Genomic DNA, 26,739 nt, shown 5'->3' with positions numbered 1-26,739 from the left:
ATGAACTTTCCTGGTTGCCTGCATATTGATTCAATTTCTCCACATAATCTATATGCCTCATTAATTTTTCATTAATAACTAAAGGACTACGCAACCCTTTACTCTTCAAAATATCAAATTTATTCATAAAAGCATTAATTTCTTCTTGCATGTCATGGCATCTTCTTTCTAAATTTTGCATCAGAGTCCTTTTAGTTAAAACCCTTTTGACCTCTAGAATTGTACCTATTCTATCTTGAATGCCCAGTTCTTCAAGATAGTACTTATTCTTGGTATTCAAAAAATGTATGAGCCTGGTGGCTTCCTCAGGCATATTTCCTAACTCTGCTCTTGTCTTTTGTACCTCTTCTCGGGCTGCCTTTACTAAATCAATTTTTTCAAAAATTATTTGGATTGATGGCCAAACATCATTTATTGACTTAGTGATGTTGGCCCAAAATATTTTTAATATCTGTCAAAGGCTTGTCAAATGTAAGGTCTTTTTCTAATGATTTCACCCTCCGTTCTAATCCTTTAATTTCCCTTGTCTTTTCTGCAACATTTATCTTTGAGAGATCATGCTTTTTCTCCAAGGTAGCAAATTGTTCTTTTACCTTTTGTAGCTCTGTGACATGGAGCTTCAATTCCTCCATTGATTTTACTAATTCATCTAGGTTGAGACCTGAAATTCCTGCTTGTGCTGTACCTGCTGCTGCTGTTGTTACTGCCTCTGTTGTGACTACTGGAACATTAGGTGCTAGAGCTGTTCCAAGGGTGGAAGGGACTGCAGTGGAAACTACTGGAATCACACTAGGAGGCTGAGAGGTCGACTCTTCCTACTTGTCCTTCAATGATTTCTCCAATTCTTGTTCAGTTTCCTTTAGCTTCTCATTAAGTTTCAGAACTAAATCCATCAGCTCTTCTTCTATTCTTTGTTGTATAACCTCAGCTGTTTGTGGGTGCCGTGAAGGTGGCAATTTCAGTTGCTTTCTTAATGCAGCGATATCTTCATCCTTCTTTTTGATTAAGGCTTCTGCAACCTTCACATCTTTAGGATCATGACCTAATCCAATGATCAATTCTTCTAATGCTTTTATTCTATTATCTTTAGCCTGTGAGTAGGTTTTCTCTAGCTATAGTTGGGCATTTGTGTTATTCAAAGAATTTTCCAGCCTTTGTGCCATCATAGCCTTACCAGTCAAGGTGGAATAAATCATCTCTCCAGTTTGTTTGTGAAATTCAATTTGATCCAAAGGATGAATATCCTTTGCCATAACTTCAAAATTGGTTTTAGATAGTTTGCTACTGATTGAGGCTATTGGACTTTAGGTTTGAAATAACTCATTATCATTTTACCTTCCTTGATGTCATAGGCTGACATCAATCTATTTTGATTAGTGGGAGCCATTTTCAAATATTGATTGTAAACCTAAATCCTCAATGGATCATTTTTGGCTTTTATTTCCATAAATTTCTTCTTAATATCTAAAGTGTCCTTTCCTGGTGGTCTGAAAGATGATACTTCTGCACTTTGTTGTCTCTCTAGCTCCTGTCACTATGAGCTAGTATATGTTCCACCTACTGGGAATGTTTGATGACTATATTTTCCTTCTTTCCTTTGACTATCAGTAGTATCTTCAAAAAATTCCTCTTTTGAAAGAGGATTTAACCTTTGCCTTTTTGCACCAGTCTGCTCTGAGGTTCCACTGGTAGGGGTATCTAATTCCCTGTCTCTCTTTTTAGTTCTTTCCTCATTCAGAGGAGTCTAGAAAATTGGAGGTTCTCCCACATTGCCCTGAGTTGGGGGAGTTTGCATTTGGCCCTGTTCCTTGGAAGTTTCAGGCTGTTTTGACATTGTAGATTGCTTTGTGGCTTGAGTGCTAGTCTCAAGCCCCTTTGCCTTAGATGTTTCTGTAGCTAGTGTATTAGTCTGCTGTGAGTGCCTTTCAGAGGTCCCAGCTACTAAGGTGCTTATTCCTGATTCTGATCTTTGAGAACTATCATGATGTACCTCCCCAAAAGAATCTAAGTCAAGAGTCTTTTCAAGATTTCTCTTTACATTTTCAATATTCACCTATTCACTGTCAGCAGCTACTAAGGTCCCTTCTATCCATTAATCCATGTTGGCAAACTGTTCAATTTCTGGGATCCTATGATGCATATAGAGGGACAACCTATTCTTCATTCTTCAGATAAAGCCCTGAGGGTCATATGGGGCCCAACCAAGACTCTTTTGCAATATAAGGTAGTTTTCTAGAATCCTTTCTGCTGCTTCCCTTGCTTCTCTACTATTACAAATGAATGGGTCTATTTGATGTTTGATCCTGAGCTGTGCTTTCTTTTTGGCTTTGGTAAAATGGATCAAATCTGCATTACACATTTGGCTATAGTATTCCAATGCAAATAGTCACAATGGAACATACTTTGGTAATTTCAAGGGGGCAAGCTCACAACCATATATCCTGAATTCTGTGAAGTTCTGGTATAGGTACCAATCTCCCACTTTGTACTGTTTAGAAAATTGAAGGGTCTTTCTAATATCACCAGTGATCCTGGGAGGGGAAACCCCTGTTAACAAGGTAGTTGCTGGATGAATGAATAGGTCAATGAATTCATTATAGGAATAAGGGGTTTCAAAGGAATCATGGAAGACTGCAGACCAAAAGATCACCGACCTTGGATTTCCTCTGGTGTCAAGTTTCAGGACACGAAATCGGAAGTTGTCTGATTGATAAAAGAGCATAAGATGATATATAAAGGTGGAGTCCTTGAAAACTCTTTCATTTTCCAGTCTCATGAGCTAGTCATCGATCTTGTCAGCAATGTAGGAGGCAAAGTCATATTTGACAGTAGGGGGTTCTCCAAGAGTAAAGATTGACAACATTGCTAGGGTTAACTCATCAACAAATTCACTAGTATGGAAAGCCATTATTGATCATATCATGTCGATCATGAGTTGTCCCATATCTGTAGAGAAAGTATGCAAGTAAGGAGGTGGGCCATCAGGCTGATGTTTTGGTGACATGAAAGTTTGACAGAGGTGATTGAGTTCCTCTTGGGAATATTTAGTTGATTTCTCAAGTAAATTTTCCATGGAAAGGGGAGTCAGTGCTTGACTGGAATGAAATTGTAACATTTCATTAATTGACTCAGCAGTTATTAGAAAAAGAATGGTTTGGCTCGAGGACATGACTGCTTGGCAATTAGGGTCATAATTGGCATGGCAATGATGAATTATCTCTGGGAAAACATGGATTGAGGGTAGAAAATACATAGGAAGGTTGGATTCCCATAGTCCTAGGACATCAGAGCCATTTAGGTATTTATCTCTGCTCTGGTGAAGGACTCTCAAGTGGCTTTTGTTAGTGATGAGGTCCTTTATCTGGAAGTCCCTATCAGCGAAAGGTAGATAGTCTAAATCTTTGTGTGGAGCATTTAGGGGTGCAACAATCAGGGCCACAAGGGTTTCCATGTCTGGTTCTTGTGGATTGAGATGGAAACAATGATTTTCTATAAAAAATGGGCAAACAGAGGGTCTGGAAACTTATATAATGAAAACAAAGACTGAATTGCAATGAATTTGGGCCTTTTCTATCAAATTACAGTGGAAAACGAGAACTTGCAAGGTTCTATTGGGAATTTGTATAAATACCTGTGTTCGGGGGATGAACAGTGAAATTCAAGTACTAGTTATGGCTATCAAACTCTGGGTTGCGTCGGCTGTAAGTTTTTTGAGCAAGTTGGCGGTTGAAAACCTTGGGTAGTTGATCTTCGATGTTCTCTGCATGGGAGCACAAGTTCACGATACAAAACAATGAAAACGACATTTGTTTGTTTTATTTAGAAATTCAACGGTTGGTGGGGGCTTTTGGTTTTCGGGTGAATGACATTAGCAGGGTGTGAAGTGACATTTTTGTGGTATGCGGGAAAGTGGTAAGCGGTTTCACATTGCACCACTTTCGGGGATGAATGGTAATAAGCCATGTTACACAGTAATTTGTCACTGTCTTCATCCCAGTCTTCCGACTGTTTCATATGTCCAAAGTCATTCATGCTAATGTTAGACAAATGCTCTCTGATGTTGCCAAATGACCCACTTTTCCAAAGGTTTCTGCCTCATCGCTTCTGTTGGCTTAATAAACGCGCTGAATGGTGCTCCAAAATAGTCTAGAAGCGTTTTCATCACGGAAGTACACCTGATTCCCATGATGGTCCGATTTTATGTGCCAGGGCGACTGTCTCTTATAATATTCTGCGATGACCTAGCTAGCTACGTTATTCAATAGTGATGTCAGCGCAGAAGATCAGTTATGTTCCCGCGATGATCCAGATTGGGCGAATTTGTTCCAACAGTTGGCCTTCCAAATGACTTCAGCCCTAGTTGTTGGCATAGTTTATGTCGCCCTCCTTTCTCTGGCATGGCTATTCCGTCATTTGTGCTACCTTCCTTGGAGATAAGCTCACTCTTCCACCTTTCATGGAGACTCCTTCTCCTATTTAAACTCTCACCATTGCTATTTGCTGCTAGTTGTTAGTTTTTGGAACGTTTGCTGATAGTGCTGTTAGTGTTTGTGAGTTTGCTAGATCGCTGGTGTGAGTGTGACAAGTGTGGGATTGTTGATAGCTTGTGGAAGGTTGTGAAGTGCCCTTAATCTTGTGTAAAACTTGTGAGTGATAGAGACTTGTGTATTGGGAGATCCATCTTCAAAGAGTGAATGCTTGAGGAACATGTTGGCTGGACCCTTCTGAGAGGGCTTGTGACGTCAAGACTTTGGTTGTAAGCTTACTCTTATTTCATAATTAATGCAATCAATGATGTTTTCCTATGTCTTGTATGTAATGTACTTAATAGCTCATGAATTCTTTACTTTGTGAGTAAATAGATCATTGTTGTTCTGGTTACGCGCTTTGTTGTATTTCCTTTACATTGTTTCAGGTTGATTACTCATTAGGAGAAAGGAAGCAGAAGCTGGAGCAACGCAACCGAACTGCATCAACCACCGGTTGAGGTAGGCCTCCAACTATGATTGTTTAAGGAAAGGTATTGTTGATCTGTCCTTGTTTGTGACTAGACCCACTCTAGGGCTAGAGGGGTTGCCTCTGTCCGCAGAGGGAACACTTTCCTGCTTCACAAATTGGTGACTCCGCTAGGGATGCTTGGCCTTTGTTATTTTCTTGTTTACTCTTGTCTTGATTTTTGTTTTGGTCTCTCTTGAAGTTTTGGGGATTAGTTACCAGTCTTCTGAGTTTCTTGGCCCGATCTCGGAAATGCCCTTATTTAATTAAAGGATTGACTGTTTTGATTTGGGAGTTTTTGGTTCGCCTGTTACTGTTTTGAGCATCATCATGGCTTTAATTTTAACAGTCGCGCTGTCATCGAGTCACCCCTTTTGTACTATCCTGTTCATCGCGTAATTATGCTTAACAATCGCAACGGTTCTGTAAATCGGACCATTGAGGGAAAGTCATGTACTTATGCGCTGACATCGCTTTGTTGCTGCGATGTGTTCTTTATCAGCGCTTGTTGCTTGTGTATCACCCGTGCTGATTGCTGTAGAATTGATTTTTTCAATTCTGCCTCCTGAATCCATCAGTCTTGCTAGTCCCTTGTTGTTCTCACTTGTTTGATAACTTGTTTTTCACTGTTTATAGGTTGAGGCACTCCCTCGTGAGCTTTGTTGAATGAATCTCGTTTTTGCTTTGTGACCTAGTTTCATTGTCTCAAGTCTTTTGGATCAGTTTCGCTTGGTTGCTTGGTTGCTCAAAGATTCGTTTATAGCTTGCTGTTGGTTTGATTGAGCCTTCCCATTTGCTTACTTTTGGTTGATTGTTTAGTGATTTTTATTGGACCAATCTTGGCATTGATTCGATTTCTCTTCACTACCCGGACATAGATTACAATTGTTTGGATCAACCATTTTTTCCACATTTGTTTATTGCTTATTGGTTTCTTTTAGATTTAAGAGACATCAAAATCAAAAGGATTTCCTTCATTTAGCCTACGAAAGTGAAAGTGAATTTGCATTTCAAGTTTCATATTGAAAAGCGAATGATTAAATCTCTCATTAGTAGTATCCGTGCACTTTAGGAATTGATGTCTATTTGCATTGAGTGACTGCTTTGTTGTCTTGGTTTTCTTGGTTTGGGAATGATCTCTCTACCCTCCCATAGGTAGGTGTTCATCGAGAAAAAAGGATTTTCCATTCATTCTAGCTGCATCCTAGGATTTGTTATATACATATGGTAAGGCCTGAAAACTGAAACATAATCCAAGATCAACTCTAAAATGAACTGAATAAATCTAACAACGCATTGGAACATAACGCACACATTTAGAGGTCTAGGCTAGAGATGTGCTTTGGCGTCGTTAAACCTAGTCACTTTTGTTTTCACTCAAAGTTGGGTGTTTCCTCCTTCTGTGACTCAATAGTGGTCTAGCACGGAATTGTGCTCCCATGAACCGTCGAGTATATGCTGGGAGACCCCACTAGGTTATCATCCTTTATCCATAGGAAGCTATGTCTGCCACCTTACAAGCCGTAATGCACTGAACACAACATTCGGGAATATTGACTGCCATACGGAAAGTCCTTGGTTTTCATATGACTGCCAAGGTGTATATGCAGTTTTACAGATTTGTCTGGTAAAACTTTTGCCTAGTTCTCCAGAGTAGTCACTTTCGTTCCTTTTTGGATTCCCTAAAAGAAAAGGTCCATCTAAGCACTTGTCACTTCAGGCTCATTAAATATTCGAAGGCGACTAGAGTCATCTTTTATCCTTTTCTTGACTCTTTAAAGATGAAAAGGTCAAGTTTTGTTCATGTGTCTTAAATTTATTCGGCCATGATTCACATTTACCCTGTTAGATCTTGTTTGCTTTAGCTTGAGTAGGGTTATTTCTCATTCTCAATGGCAACATTCCCCCAGTCTACAAGCTAAGGTTTTCCCCCAGATGGAAATCCTGGTCCATTTCCTTCATTTGGAAATGCTAGTGCTCCGTATATGGCAACATTGTCATTGCCTGGGTTAACCATCGGTTTGCCCGTATGGTTGTTTTCAACCTCGGTGGTCTCGAGTGTCGTGACTCATGTTCCACCGTCTCCTTCGTCCGAACCACGACATGTTGATTCCAAGGTTGAGTCTATGCCTTCTTCTTTTGTTTCTTCCTCCTCCTCTCCTCCTTCGCCTGGTGAGAGCTCCATATCTAGTAACCAGGAGACTAAGAAGAAGAAGAAGAAGACGAAGAAGAAAAAGAAGTCCGATAAATCCAAGGCCACCTGTGCAGTTACTGCTCTGAGTCCATCCAGGTCCAAACACCTTTTGCTCTTACGTGGAAGGTTAAGTTTCCTTGTAAATTGTGCAAGGGTGATCATCTTCTACGTGATTTTCCCGGCATTCCAAGGATCCTTGAAGTATGGTCTCATGATCCGGCTCATCCCTCATTATCCTCTAAAGTTCAAGGTGATGCTATCCTATCAACTGGCAATAATAAGAAGGAAGGGAATATTCAATTCCCCTGTAGACTATGTGAAGGCATCCACCCCTTCACCTTTGTCCGCTCATGGATAAAGCTTCTGCCATTTTGGAAAGTCTTATAGATTCTTCCCCCCAACATCCCATTGGTTATCAGAGGATCTCTTCAGACCCTCCCTCCATCGACAAAGAGATTGACTTAGACTCTTCTCTTATTCGTCCTCCTCCTTCCGAGCTTGGCTATTCTAAGCCTGCTCTATACCCGCCATTGGTTGGAGAGAGTGCCGACCAGGGTCCACCACCTGTTGATCACTCTGTTTCGAAACAGTGTCATGCTCATGTTCTTCTCATCTCATCAAATTCTCCTGTGTCCGAAAACAACTGTCCTTTCCCAGCGGATTGAGGGATTCCTTCTTCGGTTCCAGTAGAGCATGGGGGTAATCATACGATTCCCCCACCAAGTAGTTTGGCCGTTACTTTCGACTGGAGTCACTTGAATGCTTTCCGCCTTCCATCCCATGTGCCTTTCGAGCTTACAATACACACCTACGATAAGGCAGTACCTGGCACTGTCTTGGATGAGGGTGCGCCTGTCAGTCTTATGCCTTCCACTACTTGACAAGCTTTGGGCTCTCCACAGCTTGTGCCAGTTACACAGAATTTGTTGGAATTTGACGGAGAACCCTGTCAACCTGTAGGGATTCTCCCAAAGTTTCCTGTTACTTTGGGGATGTCATGGTTGTCCAAGGTGCGAATTTCAGTCTCCTCCTTGGCCGGGACTATAGTTATGCCATGGGGGCCCTCATTTCTTCCCTTTTTTGTGTGGCTTGTTTTCCGCATGATGGAAGAATGGTGACCATAGATCAATTATCATTCTTTAGTCCCTTGGTGCCTCCTACACAGCCATCACCCCCTTTAGGTTCTTTCTCGCAAGTAGTACCTTCCTCGCCACAGGTTAATTATGTGGCTACCCGTTCCACCTCCACCTCTGCTGATGATCATGCAAATGATCTGGTACAAGATGTACTGGGGGCATTGGAACCCTATCTGTCATTGTTGCATCCTGACACGTGTTCCTCCCAAAGTGCGTTTCTTCCATCCCGTGAAGCCCTCTTGGGAGTCAAGTTCTCGAATTGCCCATGAAAAGGATTCGCGAGCATAGTTCCTAATACTTGTGTCAAGCTCGTTAATACATGAAACAAGGATTCACGAGCATAGTTCCTGATCTTGTGTCGAGCTCGTTCAAAACTGAAACAACTCCCTTTACAAATCGAGTCTTGGATTACGATATCGTAAAATCCAAGTCGAGTCTTTCCAAAATCTTGCAAGTGAACCTTCATTCCATCCACTTCGTTGAATGCAATGAAGCTTGGGGGGCATGTACCTCGATTTGCGTCACTACGCTTAGGGTGCATGCGAACTTATAACAAGCATATTTTTTTGGTTCAAGCTTGCATAAAAATGAACCCATACCTCACCTACACCTCATACTCATGCGTTGTGTGTGTGTTTTCATGCTTTTGGCTTGGTGTGAAGGCGTGATTGCAGCTTATTGTGTCTTTTGCTTCTTGTGTAGATGTCTGGTGCACCTTACGTTGGTTTCGCTGATGGTGCCTGCCGTAGTACCCGCAATTTGTCGTCTGCGGCGTGGGTGATCTACGATCCTCATGGTGAGTTGATAGACCTTCAAGGTATTTGTTTAGGTTGTACCACGAACAATGTCGCTGAATATAGTGCTGTGATTGAGTTACTGGCTGAGGCGATTAATCTCGGTATTCGTACATTGGTTGTGAACCTGGACTCTCAATTTGTCGTCCACCAGCTCAACGGGTGATATTTCGTCAGAGACCATCGGATTTTAAGGTTGTATTTATGTGTTAAATTGTTAGAAAGGAATTTTGATTTCATTACATATCAGCATATTCCATGACGATTAAACACATTAACTGATGCATTGGCTAGTCATGTATTAGATAGACATTTGCGTAACATGTAATAAAAAACATCATACAAGAAGCATGTAAAACATAATAATAGACCATAGGAATATGTATATATATGTATATATCTCATGTGGTGCACTGAGGCGCTCAAAAAATAAGTGTACATGTCCAAATAGAGTCTGTGTTCTCTGTACATCTGAGACACATGTCTCTCAAAAAATCACCAGCAGGAAATAAAAAACCTAGGTGTCTACTATAGTGGGTTATGCTCCCTATAGCATACCACCGCCTATGGCACTCGCCTCAACAGGCGGTGCACAATGGGTTCCACTCCTACTGTGTGGATTTGGAATGCTATGGGGACCTCCTCGATCCCCATGTAATCTGGAATCCCTGCTGTGAGGCCCTCAAGGTTTTGGGCCATTGTCTCCACCGTATCATCTAGTGGAGGAGCCAAGGCTAGTGCTGCAATACCCTGCGCATCCCTCCGTGCCTCTGGAGCCAGCCCGACGGGTCTCACTGGTCCTACATCTGCGTACTATAGAATTTGTTATTAGGACATATACATGAAAAAAAATCAGAAAACATTATAAAAATAAAAATAAAAAAAAGTGTGATCAAGTGTCTTACCGCCATCATCCCACTAGTCTCCAATGGGCAGCTGCATGTCAGGATCTCCACGGAAGTCCATGCCGGCATATGGCCAATCCTCCACGAAGATCTTCTGGCACTCCAGCCACTCTTGGAACAATGTCCCCCATGCCACCGGTCGTCCGCCACCTCCTCGTGGCATGACTTGAGCCCATCGTGTGGCCCTTGTCTCACGTGGTCTGGGTAAATCCAAATCCATTTCCTGTGACTGCAGTGCCGACACCTGCTCCAGCATGAGCGGGACTAAGATGGATCCATAACCAAACTGCTTCGTCTCTCCTCGACGGTAGTTGGCGAGTTGCCTCTTCATGTTCGCCATCACTGTCTCTGCCCAGTTAAACATGGTGGGATTGAGACACTTGAGAGCCAGCCGAAGATGGATCTTCGAAGCCTCATGTTGGGCTTGGGAGCCCGCTGCCCATGTCACCATGAAAAGCATAGCATGAAGGACCACGTCATCCATTGTTGGGATTGCCACCTTCCCACTCCTTGTCTTCTGTGCCCGTGGGCACACTTGAGCCATCAACATTTCTAAGGAATCACCCCCGAGTCGTTGCCCCTCCAAAATGGGCCTCTCACCTCGACGGGATAGCCCGATCAAAAAATATATGTCTGTAGTGTCAAACGCGATATCCTAGCCTTGAATGATGAATTTCCCATTTGTTGGATTCCAGGCCTGAATCAGTAGCTCCAGCAAATCAGGTTGTGATCGGAGATGCAGAGTTATGAAGAATTTGAGCAATCCGCATGCTTGTAATGCATTTTGGCACCCCACATCGGTGAAAGCTTCTATATCGTTGTCATCATGCATCTGCTCTTGCTAAACGAATGCCATTATTACCTGCATGATGAATAAAATTGAATTAGCACTTTGGTTATCTAATTAGAGTGTGTAATTTGGATAAAACATAAGTTCACGTCGTTAGCGCGTCTGTTTTAAAAACAGACGTGATGATGCGAGGTCCCTAGTTCATTTTTTTCGTGATCATCGCAGAAGTACACCACTTTTCCACAATGATCAGAGTTCACTATGTGTCACTTTTTCCGGTCATCATGGACCCGAAGGCTATAGCCACGATGACCGAGCGGCGGAGCTCGGTCCAAAAACCCGCCGAAATCAACACATTTAACGTTCAAAATGTGTGAAAAAGGTATGAAATTGAAGCACAGGACAAGGACTACTTACATGGAACAAGTTTCGGGGTGAACGATGGACGATCAAAGCCGAATTTAGCTTGCCAACTTCGGTGCTCCAAAGTGCTCCACAGTGCAATGAACAGTGACTATGGTAAAATTGGTTGGATTAACCCCTTTTTATAGCAATTTTTGGAAATTTAAAATTTATATTTTGTAAATATGGGTTTTTTTCTCATTATTTACCATATGGATAGTCAAAATATGGCTTTTTAACTATGTTTTTATGTATATTGTTCATTTTATCTCGAATGGGTTTACGTGTGACGTGTTTTGGTGCAGAGCTTTAAGTAGTGGAACTATGCCAGCTTCATGAGCACTTGATCCATAAAGTCGTCTTTAAGCTCTTTTCTGACTTGAAAAATGAAAAGATAGCCGAGTTTTCCTTTTGACTCGTTAAAAGAAGTAAGAGGCGATCGCCTTTAAGCTCTTTTCTGACCATTTAAACACAAAAAGATTGTCGGGCCTTTGTCGTTTCAAGCTTGTTATCGGTTACGAAACGATGTGCTTTCGACCATTTTTCTACTTTTTTGGGTCGAAGTCACTAGTTACGAAAAGTACTCCTTGATCGTAATGGTTGGACGGTTCTTTCGAGTATCATGTTATACTTTTTCAGGCTCGAGAGACACAAATTTACGAAAAGGGACCCCCTTGGAGTTTTCTTTTCCGTGTCTTTTTCAAACTCTCTAAACATGAAAAAGACTCTGAGTTTCACCTATATCGAACTCGTTAAAACTTGATGACATTGGACTCGTCACCATAACAAGACTTGAGCTTCTCCTTCCTAGGGCTCGTTAAATTATTACTAGGTTGGACTCAACAACAGGTTTATCATTGATTGTCTATGGCAGCGAGTCACTCTTGAACATCAACACTTTTTCTTCTTGTCGGGTTGGGACATCCATACATCGTCATTTAGCCTTCCGTGGGTTGGGTTATCATTCTAGCCTCATTCCATCTAATTCATGCTGTCTCCTTTGAGCCTCTGATCCCTTGGTGCCTGAATGCTGCCACCCCCCCTCCAGAGTCGTGTTGTCGACATGTTTAAGAGTATAGTCCTTCTGCAGTTTACACCCTCATCTTCTCCTCTGATACTTTGTTTCACCATCTGCCACTTGTTCCTTATCTTGTGTCATTGATGGGGGAAGCATTATCGCCCTCCTACAACGGGTTGTCTCCTGTCGACATCAGCTCATTATCTAAGAGATTGATCTAGAGATCCCCTTTGGTACCTTAGAGCTTGCATGCCTCAATGGCAATTTCTTTTCACACCTGACGGTCGACTTGCATCATTGGTCGCCGATTGGGTGATTCTGCGAGTGTTCGACTTCAGCTCCTTTTTCACACTTCATGGATTGTGCTGGACAGTACCTTGAGGACCATTGGCATTATTGTTGGTTTCTCTCGCACTTGTTAATAGTTTTCATCATTAACCGGTAATCAAGTGACTTTCTATCATGCTCAACCTGAGCACATATGTTCGCATGCTAGAATTTGTACTATGGTCGGATGGGTTCAAGACCCCGAACTCAGATTACATATGTTCGGGCTGCGTGGATTGGTTTATGATTACATGACTCATTGATGGATGGCTGCGACCATACCTTTATCATCATCAGGGTCTCATTAGCTGGATGGATGCGTCCATACCACAGGCCTATTTCGTATGTCTTTTGGATGGCTACACCCATGCCTAGACTACATGTACTTCATTATCAAAGATATCAGTTATACTTGCGTGCAGGTTCTTCTAGATGGTGTTACAGCTCAGCCAGTTTCATAAAGCATTTCACCCCTCCCTTTCTCTCAGGCTTCATACTTTAGGGGGCATTTGTTACACAGTAATTTGTCACTGTCTTCATCTTAGTCTTCTGATTGTGTCATGTGTCCAAAGTCATTCATGCTCATGTTAGACAAATGCTCTCTGATGTTGCCAAATGACCCACTTTTCCAAAGGTTTCTGCCTCACCGCGTCTGTTGGCTTAATAAACGCGCTGAATGGCGCTCCAAAATAACCCAGAAGCGTTGTCATCGCGGAAGTACACCTGATTCCCACGATGGTCCAATTTTATGTGCCAGTGAGACTGTCTCTTGTAATATTCTGTGATGACTTGGCTAGCTACGTTATTCAATAGCGATGTCAATGCGGAAGATCAGTTATGTTCTCGCAATGATCGAGGTTGGGTGAATTTGTTCCAACGTTCAGCCTTCCAGATGACTCCAGACCTGGTTGTTGGCATAGTGTATGTCACCCTCCTTTCTCTGGTGTGGTTGTTCCGTCATTTGTGCTACCTTCCTTGGAGATAAGCTCACTCTTCCTTCTTTCATGGATACTCCTTCTCCTATTTAAACTCTCACCATTGCTATGTGCTGCTAGTTCTTAGTTTTTGGAATGGTTGCTGATAGTGCTGTTAGTGTTTGTGAGTTTGCTAGATAGCTGGTGTGAGTGTGACAAGTGTGGGATTGTTGATAGCTTGTGGAAGGTTGTGAAGTGCCCTTAATCTTGTGCAAAACATGTGAGTGAGAGAGACTTGTGTATTGGGAGATCCATCTTCAAAGAGTGAATTCTTGAGGAACATGCTGGCTGGACCCTTCTGAGAAGGCTTGTGACGTCAAGACTTTGGTTGTAAGCTTACTCTTATTTCATAATTAATGCAATCAATGATGTTTTCCTATGTCTTGTATGTAATGTACTAGATAGCTCATGACTTCTTGACTTTGTGAGTAAATATATCATTGTTGTTTCGGTTACGTGCTTTGTTGTATTTCCTTTGCATTGTTTCAGGTTGATTACTCACTAGTAGAAAGGAAGCAGAAGCTGGAGCAGTGCAACGGAACTCCATCGTCCACTGGATGAGGTAGGCCTCCAACTATGACTGTTTAAGGAAAGCTATTGTTGATCTGTCCTTGTTTGTGACTAGACCCACTCTAGGGCTAGAGGGGTTGCCTCTGTCCGTAGAGGGAATACTTTCCTGCTTCACAAGCTGGGAGCCAGCGATTCCATAGATTTTGCGACACGTGGCGGAGGCGCTGTGTGAAAACCACTTTGTGATCATGCGCTAACGCGCGGTCACAAAGGGGTGTGTGATATCAATGATAGCCATTGGATGTGGGAGGTGTGATCGGATGACTGACGGGAGGCGCGATGCGATGGGATTTAACAACGGTGGGCCCAACACAATTAAGGTTTAATTAATTATATCGGGGGTGGTATGATAGGTCGGGGAGGTTCTTAATTAACCGTGAGGGTTAATTAATCCCTTATTAATGCAGTGGGGGATTAGGGCTATTAACTAGTTACGGGTTAACTAGTTAATCCCGGTTAAAATGTATTTATGGTTATAATTTAACCAAAGGGGCGGGATATATAGAAATTTGGGATTTTTAATAGTTTAAATAATACAGGACAGGGTGAATTTTTGTGTGGGAGTTATATAATATAAGTTAATATTTAATATGTTAATGTAATGAAAAAGTGCCAAGTAAAACATTAGAATTTTGTATTTAATTTAGGCTTGAATAAAAAAGGATTTTTATGGGGTATTGTGTAATTTTCCTAAGTAAAATAGAATTTTACTTAGGAAAAGACTTATGAAAGTAAATGAATGACTTATGGATGGTTTTAAGTACTTAGTCTTTTAAATTATTGGGCTGAGGGTCCGGTCCCTCCAGAAGTCAGAGAAATGCTCTTAGCCCCTCTAATTTAGCAAATGCCTTGGTAATTAGGGGAAATTATTGAGAATTTAGGGAAAAATGAAGGGGGAAATTAAGTATTTGACCTTGCCTTGCTTGAAATGCATTTAGTGTAATGTTTGCCTTGCATTGAGATGAAAGTAAAGATTAACACATTCTAGAGTCATTATCCATCACATGTAATTCTACAACATCATCTACCTACCCTACCTACTTTAACCTAACATTTTTTCTTCTTTATTTGGGTGCACATAAACTGGCAAACCCTTATCAAACTTTTTTTTTTCTTATACATGGAGATATCTCTCTAAATCTAACCTTATTACATCCAAGGGCTCAGATTAGACTATTGATCTCCTTTTATTCACTCTACCTATCTACTTATCTGCTAAGATTAAATAGTTTGGTCAGATTTTATTCTCTACTTCTAAAACATGAAATTCAAAGATGAACTAACCAAGCTTAAGGTGTTTGACTGTTCATCAATTGTGGCATAAGTTAACAAACTGCACACAATTGTTTATTGCATAAGAGCAAAAAGTAGTGGCTTTTAGACTTGCACACTTTCCTGGGTCTTTCTTTTGATGGGGTTCATTCTCTTTCCTTTTTTGACCTCTTTTTATTCTTTTCACACTTTGATTTTTCTTTTAGGGTATACCCTCTTTACATTTTTTAATTTTTTGAGTTTTTGAAAATATGGAAAACCTTTGCAACAAGTAAAGGTATGAACATATTACGTAGATCATCTAGTCAATCATGATATATGACCCCTATTGTTTTAGGAGCGTAACAATAGGAAAGGTCATGTATCATTGAGTTATAGAGTCATGTAATTATTTATATATCTTCTGAAAATTCAGCATGTTCTTAGGGGGAGCATGATCAATATTCAATATTCATACTCATCAGATCATATTTACATCGCTCAAGTCAATCAAGGGAGAGAAGCCTTAATTCAACATTCATCAGCCCTTTTCCATTAATGTCAAAGGGGGAGAAGCTTGGTGTTTAGAGAATGCTTGATATATATACAAATGTGTTTATGGGTCTCTACAGGTGGTGGTGATCAAACACCAAATTGGTTTCCATCAAGTCTAAAGGGGGAGATTATTGGAATTATGACTAATGTGTTGTCCTTGATGGCAACCTACTTGCTGAAGATGTGAACAGGATGTGTCTACATATGACTGAGAGTTTGGACAAAGCAATAGAAGTTCAGACATAGAGGAATGTTGAAGAGGATGTTTTGATAGGTACACGTGGGTTCTGTGAAGCAAAGCCGTGTACATACGTGGATATGAAGAAGAAAAGGGACGTATAGTTTCCCGCACCATGGTATTCTAATACCAAGGGTCTTTACCATGATATTGACCCATAGTATTAAGCCCAACAACAAATATTTGATCCCATCAAAGAATACCATCAGTATTAGTGTGGTTTTGACATGTGGTATTAGATAAGGGCTAAGCTATATAAGGATATTAAGATCAAAGTACTTTGGGTGTGGAAGTGATAAATATCTCATGAATAGTTAGATCTGAAGAAAGTGTGCATGTAATGGGCTATTAATGAATTGTTTCATCTGAAACTAAGAATGCACCGAGAATTTTATGATGGATCAGATCCAATAGATTTGAAATGACTATATTGATAATGGATTGATTTGGTCTGTAATATTTATGTCTGACGCGTGTTTTATTATGTATGTCGAGTGATGGGTTTTTTGTTCTGAAGGTTTGATGTGAAACGAAGCTATAAGTCAATAGTTACAAATCTATATGTGGGTTTGATAACCTAAAAGGTGCGTACATATGTGGGTTTAATGTTGGTAAGTCAAGTATCGATTCAGATCTATACACAGGTTTGATTACTAAAAAGCACGTATACACGCAGAAGTGTTTTGTGGAAAGCGCGTATATAAGTTGGGGTTTTTTTGAATAAGATGTTTGATTAGTCTAATTAGTCTTGCTATGTTTCTGATGTCTGTCATTGAAGCTTACTTGACGATCTGGGTTTAACAATGATGATTGAAGTTGAATTGTTTGATTTAAGAGTGATGATGATGTTAAATGTATGTGATTGAAGATATGTGATGGTTCTACGATTATTTCAAAATGATTCAGTGGTTCAGGGTGTAACTTAGTGTTTGTTTTTATAATAAGAGTGATTTAGTTTCAGGGTTCAATGTTTTGAGATCTGTATGCGGGTATTCTTCAAGGAAAGCACATATATACATAGATATTCTTAAGAATAGTAGCGTATATATTTTGGTATATGGTTGTTCAAGGTTTGCATTAACTAAATCTGGTTTCGATGATGAAAAATATGTGGATTTGTATTCTAGTGGATGAATTTATAGTGATCTAACTACATTGGTTGTTTGAGAATAATTTGATTGATTTGGGTCTTAATCAGTTCAGTGATTGTTTGATTCAGTTGTGTCAATAATTGAGTGATTTGTTGCAGTGATTAGTTTCAGTTTTGATATTTTGTATTGGGCTTAAATGATGGTAGTCATTCCATTCTGAAAATTTGATGAAATGTTGCCTACAAATTTGATGTTTTGGTTCAAGAGGATCAAGTATGAAAATTATGAAACATGATCCACGAAGGTGTTGAGGGTAAGCGAGTTGAAGCTTCCTTCCAGTGGTAGTTGGAAAATCATATCATAGGGTAGTATCTCCTTTTTGATGGGTGCCGATAAACAAGATCAGGGGGTTGGAGCTCCCATCCAGTGGGTGTTGGAGAATGAGAGAAGGTTGTAGCCTTTTGCAAGTGGGTGCTGGCGTGATAGTATGAGTCTATGCTAGTACAAGATTGTAAGATATTTTCTTTATAATGAAAGATAAAGACAAAGATGACAACAATGGTGGTTTTTTCCGATGTTGGGTTTCCACCTAAAATTCTTGGTGTTCATGTGTGTTGATGTGTTTCTTACGTGTGATGATTTATTCTGTTCTTACTACATATGGTTATTTTTAATTAATGCCTATTGAGGTATCGATACACTTGTTTAAGTTAAACATAGGATGAATTAACTAAAACGTAAGTTAACTAGATCTATGCTAGTTGTTTGCATAATAGTCATGTACATACGCAGGCTTCTTTCAACAAAGTCGCATATAGAAACATGAGTAAGAAAAGAAAAGGTTTTAGTGAGTTGTAAATATTGATTCATTCCCCCCTCTCAGTATTTTTCCCAGCATCTCATAGTTACATACTACCTCTTAACATGGAAATAATTAATCAAGTTACCCCAATTGTCTATTAATTAACATTTGTTGATAAAAGTTCCAATGATTCTCACATCAATAGATGTGTTCCACTAGGAAAGGTTCCCATAGTTATATAAATTCTACACACAATAAAAATATGTTTCATTTTGCATGTATCTCATTAAGATATTGGCTTAATAACAAACTTTAGATAAGTTTTGGGTCAATCTTTCTTCTTCTATTTTTTATTTTTATCTACTCTAGGATAAAGACATTGTTATATTTCCCCCTTTTCTTACATATATCTCTAAAGGCCTTACCTATGTTCTTTATAAAAGGTGTATAATATTTTCATTGCAAAGTTATATCTCTCGGTCCTATATTCCAAAGTTAAAGGAGTAATTCACATATGTACATATGTTGTTGTAGGGTTTTAGACTTGGATTCCTCTCCCTTGATGAGGCCATTAGACAAGAAATATCACATGTGATTAAACAAGGGTTTCCATATCATTGTGCCTCATTGTGATTTCCTTGTGGACAAGCTTGACGTGGTGTTCCACTGTGGGAGAGGGTCATACTTCCACATTGAAAATCCTTACCATTTGTGCGGGATGGAAACTTAACTAAACTAAGAGGGGGGGTGAATCAGTTTGGTACATTCTTGGACATTAATTTTATTTTATTTAAACTCATTAACTAAGCCATTCAATGAGCATATTGACACATGATAACCAATAGATTTAATATGCAAACAACAAGTAATAAGTAAGCCAAAACATCACATCAAAAGATAATAGCAACACATATGGACACCATATATAAGTGCAAACCCATAAAGGGAGAAAACCACGATTTTGTTATTTTTGTGATACAAAGGAAATATCCTACTCCCTTATTACATCTGATCTTTTGTAGGCACCAACCTACAGGAGGCTACTACCTCAATTTTTCTGCAAGCTACAACATGCAAGGAAGCTCCAACTCCCATTAGTTTTATGCAGGATGCAACCCATAGGAGGCTCCTACCACAATAGGCTCTAACCTATCATTTATCAAGCTACAACTTGAAACGAGTCTACAATCCCCTAACACATAAAGAAAGCAATGTTTTGGTTACATGGTCTATAAATCTACATACCTCCATCTTATTCTTTGTTTCTCCTACTCCTTAAATCCATCTCACATCATCTCTTCTATGTGTCAGATAATTAATGAAGAACACATTATTCAACTCTCATCCATTCTCTAACTCTTTACTCATCTTCCCTTAAAATTCACGTCTTTTATAAAGATATTTTACTCATCTTCCCTTCAAAATCACGTCTTTTATAAAGACATTTTTTTGGATGTTTTCATTACACATAAGAATATGAAATGAATAGGATTGGCTCCTTTCCTTCCACTCATTTGTTTCCAAGCTCTTCATATTTTGAATATTAGAACATCAATAAGTGCTCCACCATATATTATTTCAGCCATATATAATGATTAGGTACACCAATATAAAAATAATTCCAAAAGAAACATTATAGAAATAACATATGATAATATAATTAAGCATTCATTACTCGTGATCAATAACAACATTTTCCATTAATGCATCACAAGAATATCTTCATGTCATTGTCTCAATATCCTTGGCTTTGCTATCATGGAGTCTTTCCTTGCCTCTTTTTCATGGATTCATTCCTTTTCCTTGCATCACAACATCTCACTCATCATATGCATACAAAAATCAACTCATCAAGCATAAGACAACATCACCATCTCATCAACATACCGAAGCATCACAAGCATAAGAAAAATAACATGCCATTTCTTTGTTATGTTGTTTTTGCTCCTTTGTTTTTGCTCTACCCAAGATGCTCATGTCTTTGTTGTTGTCTTTTTCTTCTTTTCCTTGTTTCAACTCCTTCGCCATCACATCTTCATCTTCTTTTCCTACTTCGTTTCCTTGCTCCTCCTTTTCCATCTCATCTTTTACTACTCTTTTTCTTCTTCTTTTCCTTGATCATAACCATAAATGCTTGCTAGTGCTCCTTTTCCATCAATGACAACAATTCCATCAATGCCCTCTTTGTTGTTGATGACAAAACACTGATACTACCTCTTTTCTCATGAAAAGGATTTCTCCTTGTTGCTCCTAACCTCTTCTTACCTCCCCCTTTGAGGTCAATGGCAAGGGGGTAAAAATATTTTTCCCACAATGGTGCTCATGCAGGTGCCAAATTTTCTGAATAAAAACTTTGACAAAACTTTTCCAATAAAATCTGAATAGTCACTTTACAGTGCATGTACATTTTAGAGACTAAACTTCCCATACTGTGTTTTTTTTCACGTAAAAAAAAGCATAGGTTGGAGACTAGTTTTCCCATCCTGTGGTTGTGCCATAACAATAATCTAATGCCGAGGTCCATATTCAAGCGATTTCTTCACTTCATATGTTTTCATATAATAGAATATGCCAAGAGTCACAATGGCTAAGGTTAGTGTTGCTCCTCCTCCAAAAAAAACTGGGGTTCACACCATAACAATAATTATACATGTTTCTCATCCATGTGTAATGTTGGTCATTAAGAACCACCACATGTGCAACAAAGACAAGTAGCTGAAATGCTTACAAACAATTAGGCCACCAAGATAACCAAAGCTGAAGTTATTTCCAATTGCAGACCAGGGCTTTTGGGATATATGCATGTTCGAAGAATCAAGTCTCCAATGCATCTTATTATGGCACATTGAATTACAACTGCAGCCCACCTACTTTCAATGCACAACATTAACAGAAGGTCCAGAAAAAAAAACCTTCTTCTGAGAGAAAAATTGTTTGATTGAATATTATAGTTGCATCCTTTGCATATTAGTATTTGAAATTCCAGCAAGAAGCACTGCAATTATCTCAAATGCATCGAGTAAATTCACTGTCTTCTATCATGTGAGTGAACCAGCATAACTATTCCCCCTTCACATCCACCTTCTTCTTTAATCACATTAAATATTTCCGCAAAGGCACCCTCATGGCCAAGCACACTGTGAAAATATATCATCCAAGAAAAAATGGCACTATAGTGTTCAAATCAATGGTTAGTAAAACATATAGCAAGCAGAAAAGGACATGTATTCGTTTTTTCAAGCCTTGTTATAATACTCCATTTGAATTGATATCTCCAGCCAAGAGGCATTAACATCCTTAGAATTATCAATGAGTTCTGCAAGGACACCAAAAATCCATTGTGCATGATTGTTACTCAATGTCTCTAAGTATTCAAGGTGTGTTTGAGAAAACTTGCACCTAACCACATTTGTATCTGAATTTTCTTGTTTGACTTCCCTTGTTTGGAATTTGTGTAGAGTTCCTTGTTCGGTATGATGTGAAGCATTCTCAGCCAGAGGTGGAGTGCTGTTTTCCACTTGAGGTGAAGTGTTGTTTTCTACCTGAGGTGAACCACTCTGAATACACCTGTTGACATTTTCAGTTGCCCTATGCAAAGGAATCATGTGTTCATATGGAGTTGAAAAATTAGCGTATGTTCCACCTTGTTGATGGTTATTACAAATCCCCTGAGTTTCGTTGCCCGTTGCCCTTCACCAGATTTGTGAGTAATGTTTGAAAATTTTGTGGTTGTGAGTAAGTATCATGTACAAACGTATTATACCAACACCAACACGATCAAAAATTCCAGATGGTGATGTTATATGAAATTCGTACCATCCAAAATGGCAGACAACAACCTTGTCCCTTTTGTGGAGATAACCAAGAAATGTCTCAAATTCTAATGATTGTTGCCGGTTCTGGCCAGCTGCATGAAAATAAACTTAAGGAAATTTTGACAGTGGAAGAATTTCCACTAGATTCATATCCTTAACATGCAAGGGTAGAGGTACCTTCACTGGAGAATTGGGGCATGAATCTTGGCTAATTATATTCTCGGCTTTGTACATCATAATAAAGGTAGTCAAGTACTCATCTGCTTCTTCGAAGACCTTATTTAAATCGATCATCACGATTATTTTGTTCAATTAAGAAAACTTCGTTTTTGAGACTTGTATTCAATGTTCCTCCAACACAATTTTATTACCATGACTAGTATAAATTTGTCAGATGGAACTCTCTAGAGAATTGACAGTGAACTTTGCAAACCCACATGATTGATTGAAGGCTTTTGGTTCCATGAAGATATTCATCTGGCATGCAATAACCTGTCCATGTCCATGTCTAATATATGTTTTGAGTTATTACGCACTCCAACGTGTAATATCCCTAGATTGAACAGGAATTATAAAACATGTTCATCTAAACTATGGGAGGAATCACCAACATTATGAGTATTCACAATGTGATGGATATAAAACTCTTTTTTTGCAGTTTGATATTTTGAGATTTATTCTAACCCACACATGTAGAGTGGGTCTCCACTGAATATGAATGAATCTAGAATAGTGGTTTTGTATACCATTATTTTTGTAAGCCTTCCATTTCCAAAGTTCATGTTCCTCTATTAAAAAAAACTGAAATTTGAGTCTTGGTAGCACCATCGCATAGATAATACGATACATCAATTCGTTTTCACGTTGTAGATTTCCAGGAGACAAAAACAACTCGAATAATATGAACTAGCTCCCTCATGTGAAAACAATTGAGATGTCATCATATCTAAATAGAGTCTTTGTGCATCTCTCTCGTGGTGTCATTACTGTCGAAAGTCCATTTGTAATATTAAATGTTACAGTGATATTTGGTCCATTGAAATGATATGCCACCCAATGAAACTTTCCATTAGAATATATAACCTTTCGGTCAGGCTAAATATGTCCAGGGATGATCATCGAAACCTGAGTCCATGCACTAGATCATTCGGCCTTCATATTAAATATTCCTTGGATACCAACTATACATATGCCCATTCATGTGTATTACGCTGCTCCAATTATATCAACACTCCTCCAGTCAAGGAAAATGCAGTAATGTTTCTTCAAATGTAGATAATTAACCCAACGAATAGTTTGGAGATGCTGCCAATCTAGATATCCCTTCAGTGTTGGGCTATATCAAGGCTGACAATGCATTAACATAGCACTGGAAAATTGACGTCGATCACTCTCCAATTTGTAACGCTCTTCATCCCGCCTTGTTAGCTGACTTAAATTTCAAACTGTGGCGACAATTCCATTCCATAATGCAAGCAACAGTTAGAAATTAATGCATGTGTTCCATTGTCTTCTTGTCACGAATTCTGGTGGTTTAGACCAAAACGATTAGAAAATAATGCATGTGTTTCATTGTTATTACGACATTTTGTTTTCCTTCAAATTGTGTAACGTATACTGCCTTGCTTGCTCAATTTTGCTCAATTTTACAGGTAACACTTGACTGTAGTTGCTAGACTATATTGTAGCATTCCAGATTGCACTAACATTTCATCCTAATGACTTATTCCAGTTACACTTCCACAACAACTCATGAAATATATGCGTGTTCTCATACACCAGTTGGAAATTTCACCTCTGTTCTTGCTATTGTTCTTGCATTTCTCACATTTTGTTGTTATACTGCTAGCACTGACTTTGTCTTCTCTGAGACATGATAGACTTTTTTAATAGCTCTAACAATTTATACACCAGAACTACTTTTATTAACTATACCAATTCTGTTTCCCAAATATACGACCTTAGCAGCACTCGTGAAGGCTTGATGAGTCTTGTCGAAAGATTTTTTTTTTTATTTTTTCTTAACACATCCTCTTCAAAAACATAGCCCTTGGATAGCGTCGAAGTAACTACTTCCTGAGTTGTGGCTACTACTCTAATTTACTATGCACACTCTTTGATGCATTATGGTTGCTTTGTTCAATAGAGAAGCAGTTCCCACAGCATAGGGCTCCTTGAAAGTGACAAAAACAACATGATCCCCCTCTCCAGTTCTCTCCATTTCAACACTTTCATCCATTCCAAAGTGGGAAAAGAAATGTATGATAATCCTTTTCATTGCGTTTGGAGATAAATTCATCACATGCACGATGTAATTCTGCATGATCTTAGTGTGAGGCATTGCTTCCCCTCAAATTCTATTTCTCACCCTTTATGGAATGCCATGTGTAACAAGCTTGCAACCCTCAAGCATTTATTTATTTTTGTTGATTTGTTTGACTCTGTTATAGAGGCTTACTGTAAAACCATAATCTTTGTTTCCATTCTATGCTTTTACCCTGCATATTTTGACTATACACAATTTTTTGTATTATTTCTCTATACAAAACCTGTCTTTCGTAGTTTCTCTAAAGGGTGGTGTTGTCTTTCACAGTTTCTCTAAATGGTGTTGCGTTTCCAAATATGACTTTATGGCAGGAATGTAAATGTGGGCTTCCTTTAATCAGTCATTTCTTTTATAAAAAATAATAAGCACTCTTTATTTTTCTTTCATTGTTGATATAAGGAGTTAGCATTGATACATCCAATTTTACACTCTTAGGTCCTCAAGTTCTTTAACTACATACTTTGAGCATTATCTGATATCTTTTCAAAATCATCTATATAAAAGATGCCTCTGTCATACTTCATGAGTTTAGTCTCCTCATATTTGTTATTTTTCCAATGCATTTTTGAGTGTGCTCTCCCCTACTCTAAGTTAGAACATGTTCTTCATTGCTTCCATGAGTAACTCCCCATGAGACCAAGCTGACTTCAACTTAATGAAGTCACAGGATACTCCTTTTCCTTTTTCTTCCTCTTCCACACTTCAGTAGATTTTCTATTGTTATGTTCATTTCCTTCATTGTTTGGTCTTCTTGGAAATGCTTCCATATTCTATCTACAACCCTTTATAGTATATGGTAGCTTACAATGTTTGGATTTGTGGCTAAAGTTTCTACATAAATGGCATCTTATATGACTAAGAAAGGTCGGAAAAGTTTGAATATATTCTTTAGTAATTTCCACATCTCTTTTCATACATTTTGAATTCAATAGATTTGTGTCCAAATCCATTTCACAAATAACAGTAACCATAAAACTGATTTGTGTACTTGGTAGATGGTTATTCTTTTTATTTTCTTGCTTGACAGAGCCTTCTTGTTTGTTGCATCTATTGTTGATTAGTCTTGGGCTTCTTGTTTTCAGGTACTACTGCTACATGTCCAAGTTCATTACAATAAAAATAGCTGATATCTTTCATGAGAGAAAAAAATCTACATTGGGATATTCCAAATTTGCTTCTTTCCTCTCCAGAAGGAAATGGCCTTTTTGCAAATAGTGTTTTCTTTGACTCATTCTTTCCATTTTGATTTTGTTTCTTACCTTTGTCCCTTCTCTTACATGTCTTTTCGAGGTTGTTGTGTCCTGTCTAACGATTGATTTTTCTGAGTTCTTCATCAAGATATTCTCTTCTTCTAGTTGTTTATATTGTTTATTCTTTTCATATCTTTCACTTCTAGCTGAGACAATCTCAACCTCTAATATTTCATACTACATCTCTTTTTCTTTTAGTTGATTATTCATCATCTCTTCTATTCTCCTTGCCTCCTCAAGCTGTTTCTTTAGCTAACAATTTCTTCCTTGTATTTATGTTCCCTTTCATCACATATTTGCAACAGTTTCTTATAGTCTCTACTTTCATTCTTCAATATTTCTATTTTAGCCAAGGCTATTTCAAGATTGGTTTTTTCTTTAGCTAACTTTTCTTCATGATAATCAGGAATAGGTCATTTGATTTAACATTTTTTTTTGACATGACTTTTTCTTCCTACTATTTTTCTTCCCCTTTTGGACAATGCAACTACTAGTGTCTCCTTCTTACATGAGGTGCAATCTATCCCATATTTTGTTTGTAGAATTAAGTCTTTTATTGTATGAAGATCGTTATTATGAATATTTTTATACATAACACATTTTTCCTTAGCATTCTACTATTGTTCTTGCATAGAGGGAGAGTCTTTATATTATCCATTACATACTAGTTTCCATACACCAGGTCCATAGGTTATCAGTTCATATTTTACCTTGTCTCTCTATTCATGAAAGTTTGTTACACTCAAAAAAGGTACACTTTGATAGTCCTTGACTCAACCAGACCTACCTTCAATATATTAGGCTTATACAAAAGGAACTTGACTCTGGTACCAATTTATGAAAACATGACTAAACTGAGAGGGGGGGTACATTCATGGAAATTAATTTGATTTTCTTTAAAATCATTAACTACAACATTGAATGAGCATATTGACACATAATAACCAACAGTTTAATATGAAAAAAACAAGTAATAAGTAAGCCAAAACATTAGATCAACACATAATAACAACATATATGGACACCAAATTTAAGTGAAAACCCATAAGGAGAGAAAAACAAGATTTTTTATTGTTGTGATGCAAAGGTAAGCTCCTACTCCCTTGCTACATCTACTTTTTTGTAGGCTCCAACCTACATGATGGAAGTTGCAACATGCAACGAAGCTCCAACTCCCATTAGTTTTCTACATGTTGCAACCCACATGATCCTACTTGACTAAGCTCCAACCTACCATCTATCAATATGCAACTTGAAAGGAGACTACAGTCCCCTGATACATATAGAAAGAAATGTGTTAATTACC

At 38.7% G+C, this 26,739-nt stretch overlaps 1 pseudogene; it reads right to left on the bottom strand.

Annotated features, from left to right (window-relative positions):
• Positions 1–23,628: 23,628 nt before the first annotated feature.
• LOC149157973 (binding partner of ACD11 1-like) lies at positions 23,629–24,198 on the bottom strand (annotated as a pseudogene).
• Positions 24,199–26,739: the final 2,541 nt, after the last annotated feature.

Source organism: Pinus tabuliformis, chromosome 5_2, assembly GCF_031772625.1.
Source record: "Pinus tabuliformis cultivar Carrire ecotype Pingquan chromosome 5_2, CPIR1, whole genome shotgun sequence".
Classification (NCBI taxonomy): Eukaryota; Viridiplantae; Streptophyta; class Pinopsida; order Pinales; family Pinaceae; genus Pinus; species Pinus tabuliformis.
The sequence above is the reverse complement of the archived record's forward strand: the minus strand, read 5'-3'. Positions and strand labels throughout refer to the sequence as shown.